The following is a 27,685-nucleotide window of genomic DNA, read 5'->3' on the forward strand; positions in this document are numbered from 1 at the left end:
CAGGGCACGTCCGTTATTGCGTGCACGCTGTAATTCAGGAACTAGCAGATGTCTGAGCTTCATGCCCAGCCTGACAGAGACACAAGAAGGGAACTGGTTCAGGGTCTGTGCACAGCTGCCCTGGTCAGATGACTCTGTCAGCTGAACCTGCCTCCGAATCAGGCCTGATTTATCATAGCAGGGACTCTGACCTTTGTCTGGTCACAAAAATACCACCCTGGAAAGATTTTTGAAGGCTTTGTAAAGGAGAGTGGTGGTAATAATAATTCAGGGGCATCCCTGTAAAGGACTTATTGCCTGCCAGCTGAGATGTGCAGCCCTCTTTGCATGCTTTTCACCAGGGCTAGTGAGAAGCAATCACATAAGATATTTTCCAGGAGCCTATCTCATGGGATGGTTAACATTTTTGCTTGCATTTGTTTGGGGGTGATGGGGCATTGCTCTGGATGGTGGTCTTGTTTCCACCTTCGGGCAAATGCACCTTCAGGTCCACCTTCAGCCTTGCCTGCAGCATGAGTGGCTCAGACCCATGACCAGCCCACGGCTGTTTGGTGGCCAGGGTGACACAAACTGACAGCTGCCATCGATCCTCTGCTACAAAACCAGTGTACATTGACAGCCTCAGTCCAAGCTGAGTAAGCTGGGCTATGTTTCTTACCATCAGGGCCACCTTGCTTGGAACTTAAAACCTGGGCTCAAGCTCTGCTCTCACATGGCAGGATGGCCAAAGGCTGTCTGAATATAACTGTGAGATCAACGTGGCCTGGACTCGACTACATCTCCAAAAATAGCTGAAAAAGAGAACTGGAGAAGCCTGTGGATTTCCTTTCAACCTCACCTGCCATGGCCAGGCACATTTTGCTGCAGGCTGTTGTGCCACAGCTGAGCTGTTGAAATGCTCAGTCAGGCAGCCTGAATCTCTGTACGTAGGGCTCTGGGGTGCCATTCCTACTCTTCAATGAGACCTTGGAAGAAAGCAGGCTACCACCTGGGCTGCACCTGTTGGGTGTGAAAATGGAAGTGTTTTCTTTCAGCTGAAAAGTGCTGCTTAGCCGAGTTATGTATTCATCAAAGTTCCTTTTCTTTCAAAGTCCAGAGGGTAATTGTCTTTACCTACTGTGTAAAGCAAGGGGGACTTTCCATTTGTAGGAAGAAGGGAGCAGATGTTGGTGGCTAAAACTCAGGAGTGGCAACTTGGGGATATGAGCTCCATTAACCCACAAGCACTGCCACGCTGAGTTGTAATTATGGATAGCTATTAATTCCTTCTTTATTTTTTTCTCCAAAATGTCCTAATGAAAGTTGCAAATAAATCCTGAAAGACACTGTTGTCAAAGGGACCTCAGCAGGCAACTCGCAGAAAAGGCAAATGGGTGATGCTTCCTTGTAAAAATCTCTGACTTGTTCTCCGAAGGCAGGCACACAATGATGTGGGGTGTTTCCAGCAAAGCCCAGTCTACAGCTGTGGCCCTGAGGGAATTGTAGCTTACTCTTGCCAAAAATGACTTGGTTCAAGACCTTTTCCTCAACCTTCGCACCATGTAGTTTCATACCTTAATAACAAGCAGCAAAAATACTCTTCAGAACAGCAGGCAGAATGCCATCGATTTGCATGGGTGACCGTCACAAAATCAGGAGATCAGGATATGGAAAGACGAGAAGAACGTGCCAGTTGGTGATCACATAATGTGTTTGCAGTGATTCATGGTCTTCCACTTTCACACATCCCCTTCAGCCTCCTGCACAAGGATGCCCTGTCTGTGTCTGCAGCGTTCTGTGGAACGACCATGTCTTTTGGCTTTCATGGACAGTACTCTTCTCCTGCTCTCTCTTTGGTGATCCTGCAACTTGACAATGCCTGCAGTATAATTTCATTAATACATTGGATTTTTAATGTTTTGGTGATATTTACTTAAGTCCCGTGGCTACACTTAGGAAAAAATTACTCCTTCACCAAGAGGAGCCAAATGGAACGGGTGTTTAATGAAAAGAACAAAAGTTTGGGGACAGGGGAAAAGTCAAATGAGTGCAGACACTGATCAAAGTTGTTCTCTTGCTCAAAAAGAATACTAAGAAAACTTGCTCAGTGGGTCATGATGAGCTCATTCAGTCCACTCAATTACTGGAAAAATCTTCCACTTTGAGCAGTATGCATGTGTCTGTGTTGAGTCAGAACCTGGCACGGCAGCTTCAGTACACATTTTTATTATAAAAAAGTCCCTTTTGTCTCTTGCAACCCTAAAAAATTCTGGCCTGGACACTTTCTGTGTTTCACATTTTTGACACAGTAAATAACACTGTAGTGTTATGTTTCACCTGGAAGGTGATGTCTACAAGCCTAGGGTACATTTTTCCTACCTGCAGCATCTCAGTGTTTTTCATCTTTTTATTTTCTGTCCAGCCACCTTTTATTGCATATGCAAATAGCAGTGCATGAAAAGTCTGCAGGTGCACGATGGTACACAGAAATCACATTTGCTGAAAGCATAGTGGAATTCTTCTGCTGAACTTATTGGCATATTTTCAATGCAAAGCTGGCAGCTCTTGTATGATGCATCCAGGCTACAGTGCAGGGGCCTCAGAGAAAATTAATGTGTTCAGTGAGACTGAGAAAACAGAGTTGCAAAGACTACAGAGCTCTAGAGCTCTGCTGGGATGGGCACAGCAGTTGTGGGGAGGGGTCATGGTCAAATGTGCTATTTCAAGCAAAAGATGAGATGAGGATGTGTTCTTAGCCACAGGAAGAGCGTTGTCTTAGTCAGAACAGTTAATCATGCAACACGAAGAGAAACACATACTGCAAGTCCTCTTGATTTCTGTTTCCAACAGCTTTTTTCCTCCTCTGAAATGACTTGCATATATTTTGGTGCTGCTCATTTGCAACATAGTAGCATCTGTGCTCTGGCTTTGTTGATGGAAAGCTGGAGGTTCTCCGGCCCTGAGAGCCATGCTTCTGTCACGCTGTTAGCCTCCATGTGTCTCTTTTCAGGAGGCAGGCAGACAGAGAGAAAAAGAAGGGAAAAAAATGTCCTGCTGACGTCAGTGAAGACCACACTGGGCTGGATAATATTACTGTGTACCTCAACCACCCACTCCCTTTAATTTACTAGAAACTAAGCAAGCTGTTTTGAAACCCATCCCTTCCAGCGTTTTTGCACTGTTCTCCCTCGACCAAAGGCTATTAATTGTCAGGAGGTTGAAAGCTACCTGATTCCTTGTTCAAAGCACTGAGACAGAGGGGATTTCCATGAGTAATAATTTCAGTCTGTGCCTGTGCAGTGCACCGTAGGCTAGAGTAAATTGATCCAGCTGCTTGCAAGACTAGATGGAAAAGTGCCCGGGGGGGCTGGGAGCACATCACCAGATGGAGCTGGATGCTGTTGTCATCACATGGGTCTCCCCAGCTGCTGGGCATGCTCGGGCTTGACTTCCACCATGAGCAGGGAGGCTCAGCCTTCCTGTCTGCGCTGACTTGCGATGTGAGGCAAATTCGCCAGCACATGTTGCAACGTCTTCTCTTGTAATAAAAAGGATAATTTTAGATTAGCCAGAACTGCCTTTCCCCCCCCCCTCTCTCTTTCCCTCCTTTCTCAATGTCCTCACCGCACTGACCCCAGTATTTTGTGTATGTATTTTGCTCAGCAGCAATCTTCTCTGTGACAGAGACCATAAAAGCTTCCAAGAGGCCAACTACTTCTACAAATAATAAAAACTGGCAGGATTAACCTGTAACCTGAGGCAACAAAAATACAGATTCCACTAGCCAGATGGCAGAGTTCAAAGATCCACTCACTTCCTGGCGGAGGTTGCACAAGTTATTTTTTATCCTTGTTAAAAAGAAATAAAAAGTGAAAACATAGCAATAAAATGTATGCTGCTTGTTCCTCTGGTTTTAATCACATTTGGTTTATACCTTTATGTTTTGTTATTAGACATGTTAGGAAATACATTCTTGCTCCCTTCTGAGCTGTTTAAATCCTGCTTGGGTTTTGGTTTTTTGTTTTTGTTGGTTTGTTTTTGTTTGTTTTTTTTTTTTCTGGAGTATTTGTATACTCAATTCAATGTAGTCTGTTGGAAGAAGAAAACTACATAGGAAGAACTAATTAACTTCGCAGGAATGCAGTTCGCTTACTTTTTTAAATTAACAATTTAATTAGTGTGGCAGGGAAAAGAGAAGATGGCACCCTGGATTTGATGGCTGCATCCTTGCTGGAATGCCCAGAGCTGGAAGTGTGACAGCAGCTGCCCAGCGCAATCTGGGCAAGAGCCAAGTGTGCTCAGAGGGCTTGGGGCTGCCTGAGCCTGAGCACTCTGATGAGTACACAGAGGGAAAAACCTCTCTTGCAAACCAGAGGTGCAGAGCCATTAACGATGTTGTCAGAGCCAGAGCTGCACCCCTGTGGTGGGACAGGAGCTCCGGGGAGGGGCATTCCCCAAGTGCCAGCACTGCATGCTGAGGGCAGGAAGTGGGGAGAGAGGCTTCCCCTCCCCAGCGCAGAGCAGCTTGCTTGGCAGGAGAAAGTCATTTTACAGAAGGGGACATGGGAGCAGTAAAGTGGGGTGTGGTTTATTTGGGGAGCTAGTGCAGTGATGTCCCACCCACGCCCCACGCCGCATGCCCCATGCCCCACGCTGGCCAGGGCTGGCCAGCCAACACTTCTCACAGAAAAGAAACCCACTGTGTCTGCATTCCCACGAGTCCCTGCCGACAGAACCAACACATGCAGACAGTGTTGCAGCAAGGGGACCTTACCGCACCCCTACCGAATTGGTGGTAGAGAATTTACTGGAGAGAGGATCAGGACAGGTTAATCTGAGAGCAGCTCTTGGTTCTTCTTTCTCCCCAGACAGGTCATACGACTTTCTTCACCAGCCAAGTGTTAGCTGTGAGAATGAAGTGTGAGGTCGAGATAAGCACCTTTGTGCCTGGCTGTGGTGTGGCTGTCATGAAGTGTACACAAAGGTAAATGGCTCGGCCAGCAGATTGCAGAAGTGGGAGTGGAAGAATAAAGTTCATGGATTGTTTTTGTGATGGTTTGTCCTCCCTCACTGGCTGGGCCATTAATGAACACAGGGTTTGAGGTACTGTCAGGGTTTTGGAGCTGGCTGCAGGTACCCTTCAGGAGAGCAGCACTGGGAGTTCCAGGCAGGGAGTTTATGATTAATTTTGCAGGCATTCATTGTGCAATGGGAGATGGCCACCAGCCAGCTCAGAAGTTAAGCCAAAAGATGACTGTCAAATGAAACTGTTACGTTTGGCAGATCTTTCCAAAGCTGCTGTGCAAAACAGGCGTAGTGAAGCTGATTTCTGGATTTTCCAGACCCTCTGGAGAGCATATTCTTGCATGGCAGTCCTCTTCATTTTCCTGGTTTTGACAGAAGAATTGAATTTGACTCACAGGCTTTGTGGATTTTAGATCAGGATTTGTTGTACAGGCCGCCCTCTCCATGCCTTAACGTTTACCTGCAAACATCTCCTTCTGGTGATTCCTCCCTTAATAAACTTACAAGGAATCAGGTCTACTTGGCTTTCTGAAAACAAAACCATGTTTTCTTTGAAAAGCCTTTTCAGCCCAGATGAAGGGGGGGGAGGAGATTAAAAAGTTGGTGGTGCGAAACAAGCTCTGCCCGTGCAAGCATATTGCAATAGAAATTTCCCCCTTGTGTGGCTTATCCTGAACTAAGGTCAGTCAGTTAACTCTGTTTGGACACCGTCTGGCATGAATACTTCAACGATAAAGCTTAATGTGTAACCCAGGGCTTTTTTTTCTTCTGTGTCAGCAGTTGGCAGAAAGACACTGTAAATAAGGCTCCCTATGAGTAAATAGATATGTGTGGAGAGGGGAGGGGAGCACCGCAGTAAGCAGTTTTGAAATTCATGCCAGCGTTGCTCCGAGTGATAAGGTTATTTGAGTAACCTGCAAACCATACGGATGCACAGGTTTCAAAAACAGGAAAGCATCTTGTTTAAAAAACTTCTGAAGCAACCCGAAGGCTTAGAAAAGAAACTGGCGGTGCGGTTAAGTGCCTTGTTGGTACTTCCTTGTTGGTATCGGGATTGAGGTGGTGCAAAGCCTCTCAGGAGCAGCTGTGGTGGCCATGCTCACCCAGGGGCTTTTTGGAGGGATGAGAAATCTCAAAGTTTCCCTACTCGTTTCCTCTTCAGGCGAGTTGGGAGGGTTTTTTTTTTTTCTCACTCTTCTTTTCAGTAATGTAATAAGAAATAAGTAAATAATTCAAGAGAGCTGACATCCTCAGAGGATGCAGTGTGTCTGAGTTCACCGTGTCCCCTCTCCTGCTGTGGGCTGTGCCAGGCTGGCTGGTGCTGTGCCAGACTCCTGGCTCCTGACACTGCCAGCCCTGCACCTGAACAGGGGGGCCTTTGGAAGGGCAAGGCACAACATATTTCTGAGGGGTTTAAATGTGGATGTGCAGAATTTGCTGATGCTTTTGGAAAGTCTGATGGCTAAGGTTCTCCATAAATAAACCAAAGCCACGTACTTTCTGTTTGACCTTTGCTTTTGGATTAAGGAAATCAGCCCATGAGATCTGAAGTTTAGTTTCTGCAGGAGAGAGAAATGCATTTGCCTGAGCACACGTGGCTGTGGGTGTGCACGTGCCTCGCTGAGCACTGTGTGACCCTTGCTTGCCCTGGCACCTTGCTCCTTGGGGGTTTATAGAGCTGGTACCTAGAAAACACAAGCCTTCCTCACCTGAAATGACATAGCTGACACAGTTCCAGCATACTCTGTTATTGTTTATTGAACAGGACTCGAAGCACAAAGTGGGGACACAGGCTATTTCTTTCCCAGCATGTATAGTTTCTAGTGGAGGTCATGCTCCTTCCTGTTGGATTTAGGTACATCCATTCTTCGAGCCTTCAGGGTCAGACAGGGACCTATCTGGGTCTCTCCCCAAAGGGATGGCTCTTCTTCTGCTGGAAGCAGAGGCGATATTTTGGTCCCAACCTGGCTTCTCCTCCCTGCCTGCCTTATATTCCAGGATGCCCACCTCAGCTGTTCCCCTCAGTGGTGGCAGCTGAGTGCCAGCCACAGCAGTTACAGCAGAGATGGCTTCAACCCTTCAGGTCCTATATTTTGATTGTTCCTCAACTGAAATGTCAATGGCTTCTCAGTCACTTAGAGCAAAGAGAATGTTTGAAAAACTCAAGGAAATCAATTTAACTAGACTTGGAGAAAACATCTTTGGCTAGAAATTCAGGCTCCAGCCAACACAGAGGACTTCTGCCAATTCAACTTTTGCCTTAGTCCTAGAAGCAAGGAATGAAAAGGGAGGGAAAATAAAAGAAAGAAAAAAAATCCCCTTCATTGCCCCTTAGATTTAATTGTGTTTTTTGGTAAGCCTCATAAATCCTGCCCAAATCACGTCATCAAGCCACAGGGAAACTGAAACATTGCCCAAGGCAGGAGCCAGCAGGGCTGTTCAAGCCAGAAGGGTTACATTCAGGGACAAGTTCAATGCACTGCAGTCTTGTTTTGAATGGGAATGTGCTTGTCTCTGTGTGTGAGAAAGGCACCTGGGTACAGGAGATGGTCCTGCCTTTTTCCTCTTTGGGTGTTAGAAAAGATACAAAAGGAAGAGTGAAGGCAAAGCAGACATCCTTGAGGCCACCCCCCTAGCCTCTCAAGTGTTTTTCCTCTTGTGCTGCAGTGAGGGGGAGCAGGAAGGGAGGGACAGGGACTCACACCCAACTGACCAGTCCAAGCACTTTATTTTTTCCTTTGGGCATCAGACAGGCAGAGGCAGGAGGATTAAAAAACACAGATGTCTAAGTTGAGGGCTTTTTATGAACTACTGAGGGTTTTCTTACCCTTCTCTCTTGTGACCCTCTCATATATTTTGCATGTAAATCCCATCCAGGAAGATAAATTCAAGTTTGGAAGATGAACCTCCCTGGTGCCTTTGGTGTCTTCCCTCAGTCCTGTGTGTGATGGGTGATGCCCAGCTGAGAGATCAGCAGCACCTCCCTGGGGGAAAAGCAGGACCTCTCCACAGGGCCAGCCAAAGCATCACTGTTGGTATTTGATGTTGGGGATGTGCACAATAGGTCCTGCAAGGCTTCAGCAAGTGCATTGGTTGGATTGTCACTGAAGCAGGGCTCGGCCCAAAGCAGTGGCTAGCATTGCTCAGAGGCACAGTTGCTGCCCTGTGGCACAGAGGTGTCACGTTATGCCCCACTCTGCACCTCCTTTACCTCAGTGTCAGGCAGACTCGATCTCTCTGGAAGGGGTACAGCCCCTGGTGGGGGCTGAGCTATCACCAGCAGTATTTAGTCACCCCTCTACAGAACTGCAGCAGAAACTGAAAATGTTTGCTTATTTTTATTTGGCTTTTTTATTATCTTTTTTCCCATCTCCTGCAGGAAAATACATTTGAAAGCACAAGAGCATAAGGCTCTCTCCTGCCAAGCATCAAGCCAAGCCCCCTCTGCTCCATAAAGTCGCAGCAGCCTGACCTTTGCCTTCGATCAGGCTTTTTTCAGACTCATCATTATTTTGGCTGCATTTGTGCCGTGTAGGAATGCAGGTGTTTCCTCTGTTCCCACCAGCATGCCCATGCTCTGGTTTCTGAAGGACTGAGGAGGTTGCTTGTGCGTGTCCTGTCACGTTCCAGAAGGCATTTGAGGAAAATGTGGATGTAGTTCAGGCATATGACCAGGGAAACAATGCATTTGCATGCACTTACATGTAAGTGTAATTTAGGCAGGCAATGTGCCGAGCTTGCTAGAAAAACTGGCCCATGTTTTTCCATTTGTGGGTTGTTGTTTTTTTTTTTAAGTTAAAGAAAGGCAAACAACTTGTTCCTTCATTTGATCTGCAATAACCCGAGCTGGTTCCCTTGGAATGCTTATTTATTCTTCTTGGCTGCTGAAGTGGATGCCGAATTTTGAGCATCCTGAGCAGAGATGGTGTGCTTATGGGGTTCTTTGTTGCTGAAGCTTTTGTTGGACGATTATGAGACTCATTTATATAGCTGTTTATGTATTAAAATTGTTGGGTTGCCTGGAGCTACGGATAAGCGCTCCTTGTTTGACATATCTCTAAATAAATATAGAGGCACATTATTAATGGATACAGCTTTAAAAGCAAACACCCAGAGATGCACTTACAATAAGGGAAGGAAAAACCAAGGTTACATCATGTTGCTAGAAGCCAATTGCTTTGTTTTCTAAAATGTTTCTCTGTAGGACACAGATGATTTTTTGACTCATTCAATGTTTGAGCATCCAAAAAGTCTCACAGTTGTTCCAAAATTCTTTCAACAGCATCCCACATGGCATTGATAGATGGTTACAGTGTTTTACTCTCCAGTATATCCTTTTTCCCCAGTGGACTCATGCTTTTGTATTTCTGGAGAACTGTGTCCCTGCTGAGGGAGGAATCAGCATTTTAGGGCTTTTCAAACTACATAATTTTGCAGTCTGGAGAAGAGCAGATGGGCTGGGGCTTTTACGTGTGTGTGAGTGCAAGTGTACTGATGGGTGAATACCCTGGGTCACCTGGAGAAAGTGGCAGCCTACAGCTCCTGCTGTCATACTGGTGATCCCGTAGGTGCTGAGTTATAGCTGGCACAAGAAAACATCCCCTAAGTTCAGAGCTGGGTCCCTGACAGGCAGCTATGAACTCATTTGTGCACTCTCTGCCACCCCTGCTGCCCCCCTTCTCTGGAGAGCAATGTTCCCATCGCTGTGTTGCTTTCTCCTCCTCCTCCCCAGCTATCTCAGGCTTCGAGCCAGAAGCTCCCACCTGGCTCTTGCTGATGGCCCTGCTGTTTGCTCCTCAGCCCTACCAGGAACTCGTAGTTGTTTGTTTTGGATCTGAAGAGCACGGATTCGAGCAGGGCTGTGACTGAGGACAGGTTGTCCTGCCTCTGAATAGGGAGCTGAACCCATGGTTCAGAACTGCAGGTCAGGTTGAGAGCTGGCATCCCTCTGCCCTCACTGCAGAAAGATCAATGCTCTTGCTGCCATTTGTGCCCTAGGTCAACCACCTGCAGTTTTGGATAGAGGATTCACCACCAGCCACCTATTCCAGGGGCCAGCCAGCTCTCTGCTCAGACCTCTGTGCTCAGCAAAACCTATGTGATGACATTTGGGACATTGGACTGAGAAATGCCTGCCGATCTTCCCTGGGGGGCTGCAATGCTCCCAGGGCTGCAGGTGTACCCTGCTTTGCCAAGCTGCATGGCTGCATCCCTGCACACTCCTCAATGGCGCTGTTCTGTCAGCAAAAGCCTGCAGCACAAACCTGACTGTAGGATCTGGTTTCCATGGGCACAGGCCAGATTTCCATGACATGCCTGCTGTGCTCTGAGGGCAGGCTGGGACCCTGAACCCTTCTATGGAACTTGGAGCCAGAGCACAGCTGGGTGCAGCAGTGCTAATGCTGAGCCAAGGGGGCCGTATAACTTGATCAGCCCCTTCCCGCTCTTCACTAGCTTTGGGGTCAATTGTTTCTGCTCACCCAATTAAAAAGTAAATACACTGTGTTTGGAAAACCCCTGAAGAAGCAGCTTGGCTGTGTGAAGCAGCAGGACTCCTCTGTGTGGACATGCAGGAGGCATGTTAGCTATTTAAGCCCTCAGAGGGAATGGTGAGGCTCCTCGCAGCTACTCTGGCTCCTTCCTACGACACACAGTCCCCCAGGCTGAGGGCTGGTGGCTCTCTGGAGGGTGAAAGCAGGGCAGACCTTCTTATTGCCTGCCTAACTGGCCCTTTCAAGTGGCTCACCTCTTTCCTATATGATTGTTTGTGCCACAGTCTCATCTGTAGGTGGGTGAATTGTTCTCTTCCTCACCTGGCAGTGCTCCTGTGGGCTAGGAGGGAGTTGGCTGGAGTGCTTGTGTTTGTTTGCTCTAGGGAAGAGGTGTGCATTCACCTTCCATGGGAGGGTTCTGCTGTAGGATCAGCAGCCAGGGTGCCTCTTTTGGAGCCAGGTGTTTGCAAGGGCTCCTCAGACTGCTGCTGGCTTCTCCAAGCATGTCCCTCGGCATCACCGCCACAAGCAGGGGTGGTGTCCCAGCCCAACCCTTTGCTCCATGAATAGCTTCCCTGAGAGGCTCAACCTTGGGGCTGAGTAGTTGCAGGAGAGCCACAGACCCAGCCAGGCACAAGCACTCCTCTGCAAGCAGCCCTGGCTGTGGTGTCTGCTGTGCTGCATGGAAGTCACAGTCCCCGCTCCCACCACCCTTGAAGCACCGATGTGGTGTCCAAGCAGTGGCTTCTCCCTGTGGGACCAAGGCTCCCATGGGCTGGGGACCATGCACATGGAATGCAGGACTCGGCAGAAGGGAAAGTAGAGAAGAGTGAAAGAACGAGAAGGTTTATCAAAAAGTGCAATCCAGTTACAGCGCCACCATTGTCCCAAACTTCTTCCCTCTTCCACTTGCCTGTGTTGTAGGAATAGGGCAAGATGGCAAAGGGGGACTGGCCTGGGAACTCATGGTGGGAGATGTTTGTGTACCCAGCCGCTCAGTTGCTGCTCAGATTCCGAGAAGCCGTGAGCCTGGCAGGAGAGCATGACACCTCTGGCTGCACTCTGCCGTCAGAACAAGAGCTCCCATGGCACTTCTGACCTCTAACCTGTGTCCTGGCCGGGCTCCAAGGACTTTTGCAATCTCCCACCTCTCCCACCAGCTGGAATTTTGTTCTCCTTAATTACTCCTGCCCTCTTCTGTGAGCAGCCCTCTGCCAACCCATGGGACAGCTCTCCCGAGGAATGTGAACAGAGCTAGCTTTCATATGTGTGCTGTTAAACATTAGCTGCAGCCCTCTCGGCAGGCAGCCACTCTCCACCTTCTGTGCTGTGCTCTTTGCCACGCATGCCAGTGTGCCTGCGGTGCAAGGCACTCGCTCCTCATCTTCCTCAAATGGGCAAGCAAAATTGCATGATGCCGAGGTGAATGTGTTGAACTTCTGGTTAACTTACAGGCTTTCACTACACGGCAGAGCTTTGGGATGTGATGAAGGAGACAGAAGTGTTGAAAAATATGGAGAGAGAATAAAAGGGCAGGTGGGGGTGATCAAATTCCAGCCAAAAAAATCTCCAAAGCAGCAAACCAGAGATGGATAAAGAATTGCCAGTGAGTCAGGGGGAAGGAATGGCAGCATTGTCTCATGTTCAAGCAGAGAATCTGTAATGGAAGAAGATGAAGTGCCAGGGAACTAATATCCCTCTGCAGCAATTGTTTGATCCCTCCCTTCCCCTCCAAAAAAGCAAGTTGCTGCTGGCTAGCTAACAAGTTAAAAAATCCAGTCCAAAACCTAATCTAGTCTCTTGTGCCAATAAGCGCATCTGTCAGTGTGTCAGTGTTGATCCTCCTTCAGTACATGCCACATGCTCGTGTCTTTACACAGGATGGGCTGGAAGGACCATTAACTAGATTAGAAATTCTAAGGCACAATTAAAAACCATGGTACTGCTTTGCTTTAATCTTCCCTCCCCTAGCTTCCAGGCTTGTTTTTTCCCTGGGCTGACACAGTCCCAAGTTTTTTGGTGGTGGTAGGGTAGCATTACACAACCCGGGCTGGTTTCTAAAGTGTGTAACACTCTGCATTACCTTGGCAGCAACACGAGTGAAAAAAAGAGTAACCCGACCAACTGGCAAAACAATAGCTGCATTTACTGCCCGAGGAGGGGAAGATTTGGGCATTGAAGCTGTGCAATCAAGGACCAAAATGTGCAGTTTGCTCTCTGGAGTTGCCCAAGAAAAAATTGTACAAGGAAAGGAAACATATTTGTTCAAAATGCAGCTGTACGTCTGCAGACCTGTGGCAGCAGGATGCCCATGGAAGCTCCCTCCTGGAGCCTGGAAGGTTACTGGCTCTCAGTGGCGCTCAGTGAGGCAGGACTCATGCCACCGAAGCCTAGAAGAGGGATCCTGTGCCAGCTGCGTGTCCCCCATTCCCACGCAGACCATTTCTCCAGGGAAAGCTATGATGCTGCAGATAACTCCATGGTGTGCGCTCCTGCAAGACGGGTACTGCTTTTATTCCTCCTGCTCTCCCTGCGCAGCCCGGCAGAGACGTGGACTTTCCTTCTCCTTCCTGGAGCGAGGGATGCTCGGGCAGTCCCTGCCCGCTACTGCGAGGCGCAGAGCGGCTCCCGACGCCCCCCCGCTGCCTGCGCCCCAAGGGCAAGGAGATCCCGGGAGAAGCAGCACCATTTGGAGCATTCCTGACCTCCTAGGCAACATCTGATAACACGGGGTGGATTGCAGCCTCTTTTCCGAGACTGGGAATTGCTCCTTAATTGCTACTGCATTGTACAAATGCAGTGGGAATTTTACAGAGGGCATAACATATTCTAAAATGACGGTTTTTTCTTTTCCCCCTTGGCTGTTTTCCTCATGCAGCGCCACATTTATTACTATTATTAATGGCCTCATTGGTCCTTGTTCTGGTTCTGAGTCTTTATAGCTACTGTCGTTATACAATTTTTAAGGTAGAGATTGAATCCTGGCCTATCTGCATTAAAAACGATAGAGTTCGGAAATTTGATTTTTCACAGGTTTGGACATCTGGATATTTTTGCACTCTGTCCTGTGCTTATTGTGATGAAAAACTCTCATCACCACTACCTACAGAATATAACAGGAATATACTTCCCTTCCACAGAAAATTAGAGACATTATAATTGTGCCACTGGGATTTTAGAAATGAATGCTATAGTGTCCTAGTATTTCTGTAGGACCCTATTTGCTTATCCTTTTTAAATGCTGCAAGATTTTTCCATATGGTAATGTTTAGGATGCATTATGAAGTCTTTCATCTTCTTCTGTAGCACAGGATGAAATATGGGTCATGGCTAGAATGAAGCAGTAAGGCTTTGTGATCTGGTAGTCTGCTGCATCTGATACGGCAAACCCCGTGCTGCCAGGAAAGCCATCGTCCTTTTGGGAACGTTGGGTTGCTTTAAAATTGCAGCTACACCTATTTGATACTTTTTTGGATGAAATAACAAGATCTTTCACTCTCCTTACTGTGGAGTGCCAACCAGGTTTAAAATTAATATCAACCAATGTTGAAGAAGGAAGGAAATGAAAGAAGCATTTCTTCCCCAGAAACAGCCCTGCTTTCCTGCCTTTTCCATACGTGCACAGACGTCTGTCAGTCTTGGCACCAGAAAACATTAAAAATAAGAAGTTTTTTAAATACTGGGAATTCTTTCGCGTCTTTAAGTGTCGCCCAACAGGAATGCAGAGGCTGTAAAACGGACAAAAGAGAATTGAGCCAGTCAGTGTTTCTGCAGAGAGCTTATTCCTGCCTAACAAAACATTTGAAATATCCCGTGTGTTTTTGGAGAAGGCTAGAACAAGGTGAAAGGCTCTGCCTCTTGTGCCCTGGAGCATGGAAATTGAGAAGAAGCCCAGAGCTAAGGAACAGAGGTTGAGTTTCCTGCTGTCCCAAATTCACTCCAGCTCCGTAGCAGATTCCAGGAGTCTGGGATAGCTGATGCGAGATGCCTGTGGTCTTTTTTTGCTAGAAATTCTTAGTACCTATCCTGGACACTGATTTGGAGCACAATAAACTGTGATAAATCACGCTCTTGGCAATCAGAATACAGATGTTTGAAATGAACAGAAGCACTCTCAAGAGTTATTTTTCCCAACCATAAAAAGGGGGAATAGCTTCATTGCAAGAGAGGAGTTTAAATCATGGAGTTTTTTGTAAACTGCTGTGAAGCTGTGGAGAGGAAGCCATTATAGGTGTACAAATTGCTCTTTATTTTCTATTTTATCTATTGCCTCATTCTCAAATAATGAAATTCTGAACGTACCTCTTTGGTAGCTGCTGAAAAATAAGAGAATGTGGGAGGATTCTTAATGACACTAATAAACCCAGCTGAACACTTTGCCAGCAATTTTTTTTTATTGCAAAAATACCATTTTATTAATACAAATGGTTTTTGTAGGATTGCATTTGTTGTGATACAGTTTTGTTTAGAAAAATATACAAGCCAAATTATTTTGTTCAAAATGTTCCTTTTTTCTCTGGTTAGAATGTAGCACTTAATTTCAGAATTTCATTTAATAATGGCTTTTTTTTTTTTTTTTTTGGACAGTGTAAGTTATATGCCACAATAAAAATATAAAGAATGAAGTGACGTGATTTTAATGAAAGTGCAATGTATTAGCATGGATAGTTTTATGTGAGTGGAAACTTCAATTAGTGGGAAAAATGCCATTATAGTGGTGGTCCACTCTGCAGCCTTTCTGCCCTGCTGTGCTTAGGGAAGAGATGGAAATCTTACTGCTTCCATTTTTGCTTCTTCCATTCAATCCTTCTTATTAGCACCTTCCTTAGCTAGAAGCTAGCATGATTTCAACTGCAGAGTGTTTTCTGGCCGCAGCACATAGATTTTTCCCTTCTCTAGCTTGTGTGGAGATTGTGGTCATGTGTGTTCAAGCCAGCAGTGAAAGGGGGTGTGAAAATCCATCCCTTTCGCTGCTCCCAGCCACTGACCTTCCATGCTGAGTTCAGGGGTGCTCTGTATTTGTATCTCCACATGCTGTTGGGTTTGGTGGGTCCACAGATCATTTTCTTCCTACCATCCCCATTAGCAGTGTCGTGCTGGCGAGATAAATGAATTGCTGCACTTCTTGTGGGGTTTTGCTTGCTGGTATGATGGTGCCATTTGGGTTGGGTACCCCATTGACTAAAGATGATAAATTGTGATGTACACTAAGTCCCATGAAGGACAAGGAACAATTCTGCCTTATTTTGAAGAAGAGAGATGTAGAAACATCTGCCCCTGGAAGCCACCAAGAATGGAGCAGAAAAAGGAATGAGCAAAGTGGGACCTAAATTCTGCTAATGGGCATGTGTTGGAGGTGGTGTGGTGCTCCGAGTAGGCAGAGCCCAGGCAGAGCAGAAACCACCACTGCTCTGTGCTTTTCCAGGAAAATGGAATACATGAGGCTCTGCAATATGTGCACTCTGTTAGGCATTGTCTGGAGTGGCTTTTCAGGGAGCAAGGGAGCTCTCTGTGCATTAGCTTCTCCGGACCACTCCCTCCCGTCTGGCTCTTAGCACTTCTAGCCTTCAAAATGTTCAAATAACGCCGTTTATCCTCACAAGACCTCTGTGGGAGGGATGGGTAAATCCTTAGTTTGCAATTGGGAAACTGAGAAATAATCCCTCATCCCTAATTTGCAGTGTGCCAGGCAGTGCTCAGACACACTGTAAGCACATGCCTGCACACACAGGAGCAAGTGGACACTTCTGAGTATCTCTGTACTGACACAGCTGCATTTTTATGGCTTGGTCAAGCTGTGTGGGCACTGCAGGTTCAAACATAACTTGCTTTTGATTTCCCTCACACAACACGCTCCTGGTATGAGAGATTTTGGCTCCTACTGCTTGTGAGAAATGTGTTTCCCTCCTGGGCTTGGTCAGTGGGGAGAAGAAGGAGCAAACCACATGCGGTGACATCTGTGGCAGCGTGTACTTGGGCACAGCAAAGGGTAACCCACTGGTGGGGCTGGCCAGAGGTGCCCACATGTGCAGGAACTGCTGTCAGATACCGCAGGGTGCAAGGACCCATCAGCACTGCTGCCTTGGGACACTCTGGGCACAACTGCTGCATGTGGGGGGCTGGTTTGCTCTTCCTGGAATCAAGCTGGAACCCCCAAAGGGTCCTGCATGAAATTTGTAAACCAAAGTCAAGCCTCTTTGTCTTGTGATGCTTGCTTTAATTTTACTGTGGGCTGTCAGGAGAATAATTTGTGATTAAAACTGAAAGCTTCCTTGGAACAGCTGCCAGGCTGGGAGATGTCGGTGGGGGCTCTGAAGGGTTTAGTGAACTCCAGATCTTTGGTGTATTGTTTTCCCCACACTTAGATCCATGTGCAGGATCTATTCCCAGATCTAATCAGGATTTGGAATTGCAAAGGGGTGAATGCTAGAGCTGTGATCGGAGTCTGGGAGGACAAGGCAGCTCTTGTGTGATTTACCTTTATGCTGCTGTGAGCTGCTTGAAACCCTTTATAAGAAAGGGGTGAGTCTGATTTAACAAATTTACCAAAGCTCACAGGTTTGTGGTGAAAAGTCAGTACAACAGGTCTTTGTGAGCCACGGATTTATGACATGTAAATAAATTGGTGTGCTAATTGTGGCTGGTGCTACAGGTAGCAGGCATTCAAAAAAAAGTCTCACAGGGTGATTTATGTGGGTTATTTCACACACACTTGTGTGAAATACATTTATAGGCCCTCTGCCTCCCCTCCCCGCAGCTGCAAGGGTAGGAGCAAGGAGCAGCATTCAGCGAAGGATGGCCCACGCTTCCTCCCTGGGGTGCTGAGTTCCAGCAAGCAGGAATCATTAAAACAGAGGAGAAAAAAATGACTTTTTGGCCGAGCCTGAGCCCTCCCATCAGTGTTGTCCTGCAATCTCTGTACTGAATGGAAACAGTTTCCTCTCTCCCAGCCCTAAGCTTACAGACTGGGTTTCCTGCCTTCCTGTTAGTGCCTCCACCTACCCAGACAGCTCTGACACTTCAGACTTACTGATCAGCTATTTTCTACCACAGCTCTTTTAGCAAAGGTTTTATGTGGCGGTGTAACAGCTGACTAAGCAGCGAGCCTGTGAGCGAGAGAAATGAATGTAGGGCTTTTTTAATCCAGTAACCTGACAAGGCTCCATCTCAGACTGGGAGGCATTTCTCCATGCAAGCAGCCTGTTTAGTTGGGTGGGCTGATGTTCAGTTATGCTCTTGGAGCTGGGAGGCAAGCCCTGACAGGGCCCCCCATGAGGTAAAAAGGCAGGGGGATGCATCAAATACAGTACCTAGAAGAGAGGAGCATAGACACTTTGCATAGTGAAACCACGATGTAAAGATACGCTGACTTGGCTTTGAAAACAGTTATCATATGCAAAGGCAGTTAGTACATAGGAGAATTCTAGAGGGAGATTCTGGACCAGAAAGATGAAAGTTCAAAGTGATTTTCATAACAGACAGCTTGTCATTTCAGAAGGCTGCAGAATGGGGCATTTTGAGGCACCACAGCTGAGCTGGAACCAGCCATCCAGCTCCAAACTGAATTTTACATGTGTGTGGATATATATATATAAAATATATATTCCTTCATCTGTGCTGAATTCCTTCCACAGTGAGTGCAGTGTAACCATTCAGAGCACACTTCCATGGTGCTTTCAGTTTTCAGGATCATTTTTGCAAATTACTTCAAATATATCTTAAGAAACGAACTAACTCTGTCTTCAGTTAGAGATGGATGTACCTTAAAATGTTCAAAGCACTCAAGAAGTTCTGGTATCTTTGGCCAGACTGTAGCCTTGTTGGAGTCCCTGTTTTATTCAGACACCATTGGCAAAAACATGTGTAAACTTCCATTTGAATACTGTTGATCTACTCTCATCTATCATAAGTGGGTCTTTAATTTTACCACACTGGGCAGCTAGTGAAAAAAAAACCAAAAAGTGGAGCATAATCCTTTGCAACTTTTAGAAATTGAGAAAATTTATGTTACTGTTATGGCACCTGGTTTCCACTGTGAGGTGGTCTTATTAAGAAATGCCACATTGCCCAGTGGGTGGTGTTTGAGGGCAGAGGGGTAAGGACACCAGCAGGACATTAACACTTGCCCACTGATGAGACACTCCTGGACAGTACTGCTAATTCTGGGAAGTCGTGTTCCCTCCTTCTGCCTGGAAAAAAAGTGAGAGAGAATAGAGGAATACACAATTAGTAACAAGGCAAACCAGCAAAAGTGCTAAATGAGTTCATAAGGAGTTAGGAAGGGAAATAAAGAACACAGATGCTCAGGGAAGTATTGGTAGTAAGAGAAGATTATGTGGATGTACTTTGTGGAGGGATAAAATCTGGTTCAGTAGCAAGATGGAGCAAGATTATAAAGAAAGTTCAGGCATGACCTGTGTGCCTGAAGATGACACAACCTGGAGGGAAAGGTGACTTCATCTGAAGATGCTTTGCCCTTGTGCTTTGTATTTTAAGAATAGCAGTGGCACATTTCTATTTGTACCTGCTCCTGTCTCCATGCTGGCCAGTATCTCCTTGAACACTAACTTGCATAGCAGAAATGATGAAATATCCATTGATATTGGGAAGACATGGCATTCCTCTCATTCAGAAGGAATTTCAGGACTGCCTGTGAAAAGTGTTGGGAAGGCAACTCTGCAAAATTGAAACTTTTATTCTTTATACTCAGTAAAACACACATGGTTGGAGGAAGGTTTGCCCTCAGACCATGGGGAATTAAGAAAGGTGCTCAGCACTGGAGTTTCTACTGAATGGGTCAATAAGCCCACTGATGTGCTGATGCCTTTCATGGCATGCCTAGAAACTGCTGCTGAATGCAATGCAGCACTGACACCTCAGTGAATCGATTTCTCTGAATGCCATGCCAAGAAGATGAGAAGCCTTTGTCAGCCAGTTTGGGTCAAGTCCGTCATCTGATCCCTGACCTATAGCTTGTGGGAGCGGAGTACAAAGGATGAAGTCATCAGAAAAGTGCAAAGGTCTTTTGCCCTTGGAGGGGGGAGTTAGATGTGCAGGAGGAACAACATATTCAAAATAAATCAATAAATCAAAGATGCTGGCCCTAGGCAGATGGGTTTCTGTGCTGATTCTGGTGCCCACGAAGAAGCACAGCAAAGCAAGGTTTGTTTGCCTTGGTGTCTGAGAGGGGCTTTCACCCCATAGGTTTGAAATGTACTGTCACCACTGGAGCATCAGAGAATATTTAACATGTGGTGCTGTGTGCCTTTGCTCCCCTGACCACAGGACAGCAGAGTGAGAAGGATTTTTCAAAGTGCTGTGCCAAGCTAGCAGAAAAAAATAATGTGTGTGTGGTGCTACATCTATTCTTCTATGTAAATGTCTCTTTTTACTCTGTTCAGACTCCATTTTCCCCAGGCTTTCCTGATTTCTTTATCTCAGTAGAAATGGGTAAAACTCATCTGTATGTTCAAGAGGGAGGTCTCAACTACTGCATCTAGATAAAATACCTTCAGTCAAATGTCACAGCCTCCCCACTCCAGTAAGGGGCATGACTGCTTCTACGAGCATGAGAAGGTCCCAGATCATAATGCCGACACTGCTGAGCAGCTTGGTGGCTTTTCAGCTTTCCCCTCTCTGTACGTCCATGTCAAACCCAGGATTTGTGAGATGTTGGAGAGGGTGGATGTTCTTGTCTCTGTGGTTTGGGCAAGAGAATGAATAGGACTCGTCTGGCTCCAAAACTCAGGATATTAGTTACATGTTGGTAGGCTCTCCAGCAGGGCATGCTGACCACTGCATGTACCAAAACAACCTGGGTTGCTTTTTCTGGCATGACATTTCAGCTCCATGCCTTAACATGTTTGTATGGAAAGTGAGACAGGGGCAGCATTTTCAAAGGTGAGGACGCAGAGGTATGCAGGGACCGCTAGCAGAAGGGTTTGCTTGAAGAGCTGGAAAATTAAATAAGGAGAGTCTAAGAAGGGTGATTTAGGAGTGCAGGGGCAGCAAGATGCCAAAGCTATGGACAGATAAATGGAGTATCAATTTAGAGTAAATTGCAGTGTTATAGCTCTGTGCACACAAGTATTATGGGATTTTAGAAGCCAGGCAAGTTTAACTCTTATATCCCAGGTCTGGATATGTCACTGCTGTGGCTGGACTGGCTAAGATTGCAGGGTATTTCTGCCTTTTTAAAGATGGGATAGTTTTAGATCTTGACACAGCTTGATCCATTTATGGCTCCTGGATCCTTGTGTGGGAACAGAAGAAATAAAGTGAGAACTTGAGAAGAGTCTGGAGAATGAAAGCCCAGAAAAGTGAGAGGGAGCAGGAGGTGGGAGGCGTCTGTGGGCCTCTGTGGTGGTGGTGCAGAGAAGTTCGAGGAAGTGGGAGGGGAGCCAAAAGGCCGAAGTAAGATGGCATTGTCAAACTGACGAGACCACCTCCAGGCCGGGAGGAGAAAAGCCACGTGTGAGCCCAGCACCCGCCCCAGCCCAGTTCCAGCCCAAGCTGCTTTCTGGAGGTAGCTGTGGCCATGTCATGCCAGCAGAGCTGTGGTGGGGTGTGCCCGTGGCCTGGCTGACCAGCCCTCCCACTTATCTTATATGGGAGATTTTTGGCCTGTGCCAGCTCTCCGTGGGTCACTCTCCTTGTACATTGGGACCGCAGCCTGCTCTGCCCATGGCGATGCTTGCCAGATTTCATAGAATCATGGTGGAATAGTTTGGGTTGGAAAGGACATTCAAAGGCCATCTAGTTCAATCCTCTGCAATGAGCAGGGGTATCTTCAACTAGATCAAGTTGTCCAGAGTCCTGTCCAACCTGACTTTGAATGCTTCCAGGGATGGGGCATCCACAACCACTCGGCAGCACCATCTTCAGTGTGAAAAAAATATTCTGATCTGGGACCAACTCCCCCATGGACTCCAGCAGCCTGGAGGTTCACTAGCTCTCTACTCAAGCCCTGTGGCCCCACTTTCCTCTGGGAAAGATTGCTGAAGGAATTGGCTGGAGGGGCAGCTTCTCAATTTAATTTGAAGTTTCAGTTGTTATGCCTGCAGGAGCAGGGAGTTGTAGTGGAGTGAGCTGTTGTCATTTCGTGCTGTTAATACCAGTGACATTGTAATTTTCATGGTTGTAAAGATGCCTGGAGCAGAGGGTGGGCCCACTTGAAGTTAGCAGCAATAGGGTTTTTTTCATACTCAAGAGCACAAATGATCTTTCCAGCAAGAAACCTTCACGTCTGTTGCCATGATCTGCCCTCCTCCCAAGAAAGTACTCACTTCAGAAAAACTCTGCAGCCCTGCAGAGTGTGAAGGGCTACCCATAAAACAGACACACACACACATGCAAACAAAAAAAACCCAACAAAGCAAAAAGCCACAAACAATGAACAACAACAACAACAAAAAAAACCACCCACAGCCCCCTCTCTGAAATAAAAAGCAGCTGCTGGAAGTGAGAGCTAGACTAATGTGAGGATAAAAGCATTTATGCAGAGCAGAGGTGGGGAATATTGGCTCAGTGGAGTGGGTGGAAGTGTCCTCATGAATGAGCAGCACGAAGCAGGGCTGCCTCAAATAACAAAGAGGAAAGGAGGGCGTTAGGATTTGATAGTACAGACTTTGGAAAATATGAGAAGTTGAGGAGAGAAGGAAATCATGCCTAATTTAAAACTGCCTTGGAGAAGCAGGTGGGAGGAAGACCTTGAACATTTATTACACTGGGACTTGAAAGTAAGGAAATGGTAAAACAACAGTTGGAAGGTAGAGCAAGGGAGGGTTCATCTCTTGATTGCTCTTTAAAATTAACAATACTGACTCTCAAAAAGAATAGTGGGGAGTTTCTGAGAAAATGCAGAAGTCCTGGAGTAAACTGTCCTAAGGGAAGGGCTGGGGAAAGAGAATGAAGCCAGTGGCTTCCAGAAAAATGATGATGATATGATGAGTCAGAGACACTTTCAGTTGCACTGAAATATTTACTCTTTGTCTGCCTATATCCACATCAAGAAATGAGGGCAACCCTTTTTTGACAGGTTAGAGTTATGCTATCAGGAGGTATGCTAAGGGGATAAATAACAGCACCCAGAGGAGCTTTATCAGCTTTTCCTGTTGTTACTTGCTTTGGACCTAGTTCTTATTGACTCAGTTGGGTGCGTACTGGGGTGACCAGGAGCAGAGACTGGACACCTCTTCCCAGTCTGACTGCGTTTCCCTTTTTTGCATGCTTATCTTGACAGAGGTGACAACTCCTTTAAACAAGGCATACATGACAGTGGCAGTGTGCCTTCTTGAAAAGTTGCCTGGGTCTGCATCCCACATTTTATACAAAGAGAGTGAGTACCATCCAGAAAAAATAGGCACGAGCAGCCAATACAATCAGTTTCAATGTATTCTCATTTTTTTTCAAAAACGAGCCTGAATAACTCTCCAAAATAATCAGAGCTGTTAAATAACACTTATTCTGTGTGGAGGAAGTACAGTGCTATGGGACTACTGGCCCATGCCAAGGAAAACACTTGGACTTGCTATAACAATAGGCCAAACTGAAGGAAATGGGAGGCTGTGGTGCTTATGGGCTGTTCTGGAGGGAGCTGGGGGAGTGGGACCTGGTGGCAGAGCCAAGGGAGGAGAGGCACGTGCTGGTCATGCCTTGCCATGCATGTGGAGCACTCGTTGGCTCGCTCTCCCCCAGACAGTGTCTCCCAGCAGCCAAGCCCAAATCAGGTCATGAAAACAGAGCATTGCCATCATGCAGCAGTTTTGTGGTGATCAATCAAATCACAGTGATTTCACTGAGGGAAAAACTTAGGCTTTATTTGCAAGAGTAAATATGTATATTTTTGTTTTCCTTTCCCCTCTGCTATACTAAATATTGCCTGCTCATATTCAACTAATAGTCAATATTTCTCAAACACTGTTCAGGATTCCAGCACTGAATAAAGATGTAGCAATATGTATGCAAAGGTTTTAAAGCTTAGAGTACAAGGATAAACTGAAGAAGTCCTTTAAGGACTATATCTGATCAATCCCATATTCTGCCTCCACCTTCCCCATGCAATATTAATAACCTTGTTTCAAACCAGACTGTCTCTGTCCCACTCAGCCACATCCCATTCTCACAGGTGCATAGATTTTCAGACCTCTATGCTCAGGTGTCTGCTCCATGACAGCAGTATTGAGCAGCCAGACTAGCTGCTGACGTGGCCCAGGGTGGGGAGGCAGGGAAACAAGCAGCCTGCTCACCACAGGCTGCTGGATTTTGACTGCTGGTTGTGTAGAGCCAGATTCTATTTGCTGCTGCAGCAACCCAGCATTGTGGCACTCATGCAGAGACTCATCACAGACACGTCACGCTTCATGCAGAGAGCCATCGCATGACAAATACGCCACTTGCATGCATAGGTGTCAGATTAAAAACAAGCAGTGTTTGGCCTGAGCAATTACATACAAGCTGTGCTTGCCTGGTGATGGGAGGGAAGGGCTTCGACTGTGTCAGAGATTTTGTATGTGAAAAGAGGTTTAATGAGCTCTCTAAGCTCACAGTCATTTTCTTGTGCTTTTCATGGAGCAGGAGGTGAAAATGTAGATTTGATTAGTGTTGCTGGATCTGTTCTAATAAAAGGCATCCTTACTTTGTCTTCCCATCATCACACAAGGAGACATATTAGCTCCTATGTTTTTTTTTCTGCCTCTGCACACGAACCGTATCTCTCCCTCCTATAGGTATCCCTGTAAATGTATTTATTCTTGATCTGCAGGTGCCCTTAGTCATCCCCAGGCTCCATCACTGTTAGACAGCTGTTCTCTATGGCTGTGCATGGGGCAGCCCCTCTCCCCCACAGCCAGCCCCATGTGCAGCTGCAGCAGGGCTCCCTTCTGGTCTCCTACATCCCAGCAGCTGCTCTTCTGGACTGCATGAGATCCCCATGTAGGCTTCATGCAAGCAGGATGTGTCATGGTGCATAGCTGGAAAGGGGAATGCTCACAGAGACTTACAGAGGGATGAGGTGGTGCTCCCCTTGGAGTGCCCCTGCCTGCAGGGAGCATTGTGAGGATGTGGTACTGGGACAACCAGCATCATGCCAGGGCAGGGCTTCTCCTGACCCAGACCTGCTGCACAGGGAAAAACCCTCATGCCCTGGAGGCAGGAACAGGAAGGGAGGAATGGTTGAAACTGGAATTGCTGACAGCCTTATTTTGGTCAATGTCCCACTGAAGTCAAGGGGATGTTGCTCCAGGAAAAACTGGATAAGGATCTGGGGTTTGGCAGTGGCGGAGGTTCTATCTTCTGTTTATTCTCTGAGTGGAGCCCTAACTCTCTGTTTGTGACTTCATGATCATTTCCAGAGCTGTGCTAATGATGTCATACCCGGGGGATTCTGGCTTCAGGTGGAAAATTAACAGCAGGAGCAGATGAACTCTTTAATAAACAAAGTTCCTGTTTTCATGCAAATGTCTTTAGAAATAAGGAATGGGGGGAGTGAGAAATATAGAAATTTACGGTATAGAAGCAACACTGTTTGGAAACAGACTTTTTATGAGTTTTCCAAGAGGCGCCAGCTGCTCTTTAATGTTTTCATTTAAGAGTTTTATGTATGAAAGCTCTAGCTTGTGTAAACAGCAAGGCTGAGAAAGTTGCAGGGATTATTGTTAATGGTGAAGCTAACAGGCTGGAGATTTGGCTCAGAAAAGACCGTGAACGTTGACTTTTTTCGGAGCATAGGTTTTTAACGCGGCTGGATGATGCCTCTGATGTCGCTGTTGTTCCCTGGGCTCTCCTGCCCATGCCTCTCACTCTCGTGGCCACCCCCAATGTCCCTCCTTTTCTCCAAGACCTGAGAGAAGGCGGCATAAGCGCATGGGAAAACCTTCAGGCAGGGCAGCACCTTCTCTGCTGTGCCACAGTTTGTCATCCTCCTGGAGCAAGCCCCGGGTTAGGAGGGGGCCAGGTTTCCACACTGCCCCTTGCAGAGCTCTGGAGGCAGGGCTGGCCAGGCTGCTGCTGCGGCAGCATGGCAGAAATGCAGCATGGCAGAAATGCAGCATGGTAGAAATGCAGCATGGCAGAAATGCAGCCAGCCACCCATTGTCCTCCCTATCCTGTGCCCTGCTCCTCCCTGCCCTCACCAACAGCCGCTGCTGATCTGCATCAATTCATCTGCTGCTCTGGTGAGTGCCTGCTGTGCACTCCAGTTAATAGAATTGCTTTATTTTGCTGGAGAGAGAGCTGGAGCCCATGCCACAAACAGCTTTGTGAGTGTTTTTCTGGTGGGTTGCCTTTGTTTGGCATTTAACCCTCCATGTGTGGCACCAGACTAAAAAAAAAAAAATATTAACTCCCTTCAGCAATGCCAGGGGACACACAGCACTTCCCAAGGAGGACCTGGGAGAGGATCCATGGTGCTTGCTGCTCTTCATCTTGCTCTCAATGTTTTTCTGCAGCAGCTTTCTGTTTGCTCATCTACAGGAATACTCTGCATCTCGCCTGTCTGTTTTTGAAAAGGTGACTGCTGATGACAGCTAAGATAACAAGAGAGTGGGTTTTGGTGTTTTTTTTTTTTTTTTGCCTTCATGAGAACACCTCCAGTTCTATTAATAAAATCCCGAATCTGACTTGTCCTTCTGAGAACTCCCAGCCTCTCTTCACCCATTCAAATCTGTATTTTTAAGCTGCTGTAGGTGGATTGTCGACAATGGTTGTTATGCAAACTCCAAGTGCTGGCTTCAGGAGCTTCTTAGAAATATGCAATGAGTAATCGTTATGTTTCTGACAGGTCTATGAGGAGGGAGGTTGTGCAGTTTTGCTGAAGATAGGTTGACAAAATAAGTGTCAATTCATGACAAACTGACTGCCAAAAATACTCACATCAAACACTGAAAACAATTAGTGAACAGTATGACAGAACATCTCTGAGGCTTGGGAGTGTACTGAGGACATAACCCCTCACTAGTAAATGGATATTTTCATGGTTTTTTAAAAATCTGGTCCAGAAGAAAGTATCAGGTCCTTTGTTCTCCAGCATTACTTGTAGGTTTGTGTCAGTTTTCAGTTTTGGGGTGTTTTTGGGAACTCAGATAAGATAGGTATATTTATTTTTCGAGCTTGTGTGAAGTGAGCACTGATCACATGAGTCCTGGCCAATACAGTGGGCTCACAGAGGTGTGAGATGGACATGATAATCTGTGGAACTGTGTCAGTAGCAACCTGGACTGCAGAGGCTTCTGAACTTGAAGCTGAAGCAGCATCCTGTGCTCCAGCAGGCTGATTAATTTCATACTTTGGAAAAAATTTATCTGAAGAGAGATTTCTCTGAATAGAGAACTGGCTTTTGATAGCTTCTTTTGTACACAGTCTGCATCAGAAGTACAATATGCAAGTCTTCAGATGCCAAGATGAGCAAAACAGGGACAAGAAAGACTTCTCAGGGCGGGGGACTGGCAGCAAGATGAGATAGCTGTGCACTTGGAAGAGTCGCCATGTGGTGCAGTTTGCCATTTGACCCAAAGCCATCACATCCTGCGCTGGCTGGAATTAGGAAGTTTGGCTCTGCGGTAGCTGTTTCCTGACTGCGATGAGTGGCTCCTGCGAGCTGCAGAGTGTGCCAGCAGCAGATGGGGAAGAGGAGCCAGCACAGCCCCGTGATGGCCTTTGGGCTTGGGGTTGCTACTGCCTCTGACACACAGGGTAAGTCATCTAGGAGTCAGTACCAGCATAAACCAGTGGTCCAGGCTCATCTCAGCTGGCTTTCCAAGGTTCTAAGCTTCTCTCCATGATAGCTCACAGTGCTATCACCCTCCCAAGCCCTCCCCAAAATGGAGGGCCTTTGGCAGAGGTTTTGAAGTGTCTGTCAGTAGCATAGCTCCATGGAGGTGACCCTGGGGTCAGGAGGCTCTGAAGAGCACAGCACCAGGTGCCCTGGATCACCCTGTGTTGCTGTTCATGCAAAGCATCCTGTGTTGCTGTCAGCGGGCACACCCAAGAACCCATGGCAACCCACATCTTTGCATCATTCTGGTTGGCACAAAGAGGCAAAGCCCAGGGCTCCACTAGCTGGAAAGCCCCTTCTCTAGGCACAAGGATTGCCTTTTATGACACCATAGGTCACAGATCTTCAGAAGTCAACCAGCTCTGTGAATCCGTATTTTCTAATGCTGTGAGGCCCAATGCTTCTGCCAGACTGTTAG

General features: G+C 46.8%; 1 protein-coding gene across 5 annotated transcripts in view; it reads left to right on the forward strand.

Annotated features, from left to right (window-relative positions):
- The window catches only part of TOMM20 (translocase of outer mitochondrial membrane 20), a 174,461-nt gene that overhangs the window by 53,823 nt on the left and 92,953 nt on the right, over nucleotides 1-27,685 (forward strand). For 2 of the 5 annotated variants that reach the window (XR_014954292.1, XM_085576783.1), the window contains one exon: nucleotides 1-27,685. This exon is cut by the window's left edge; it is cut by the window's right edge and continues 32,483 nt beyond it. The exons of 2 other annotated variants lie outside the window; for them this stretch is intronic. The gene's annotated coding sequence lies outside the window, so the exon portion shown is untranslated. One more of the 5 variants, XR_014954293.1, reaches the window with a different exon arrangement.

The sequence above is a fragment of the Lonchura striata genome, chromosome 3 (genome assembly GCF_050655825.1).
Source record: "Lonchura striata isolate lonStrDom1 chromosome 3, ASM5065582v1, whole genome shotgun sequence".
NCBI classification, from domain to species: Eukaryota; Metazoa; Chordata; class Aves; order Passeriformes; family Estrildidae; genus Lonchura; species Lonchura striata.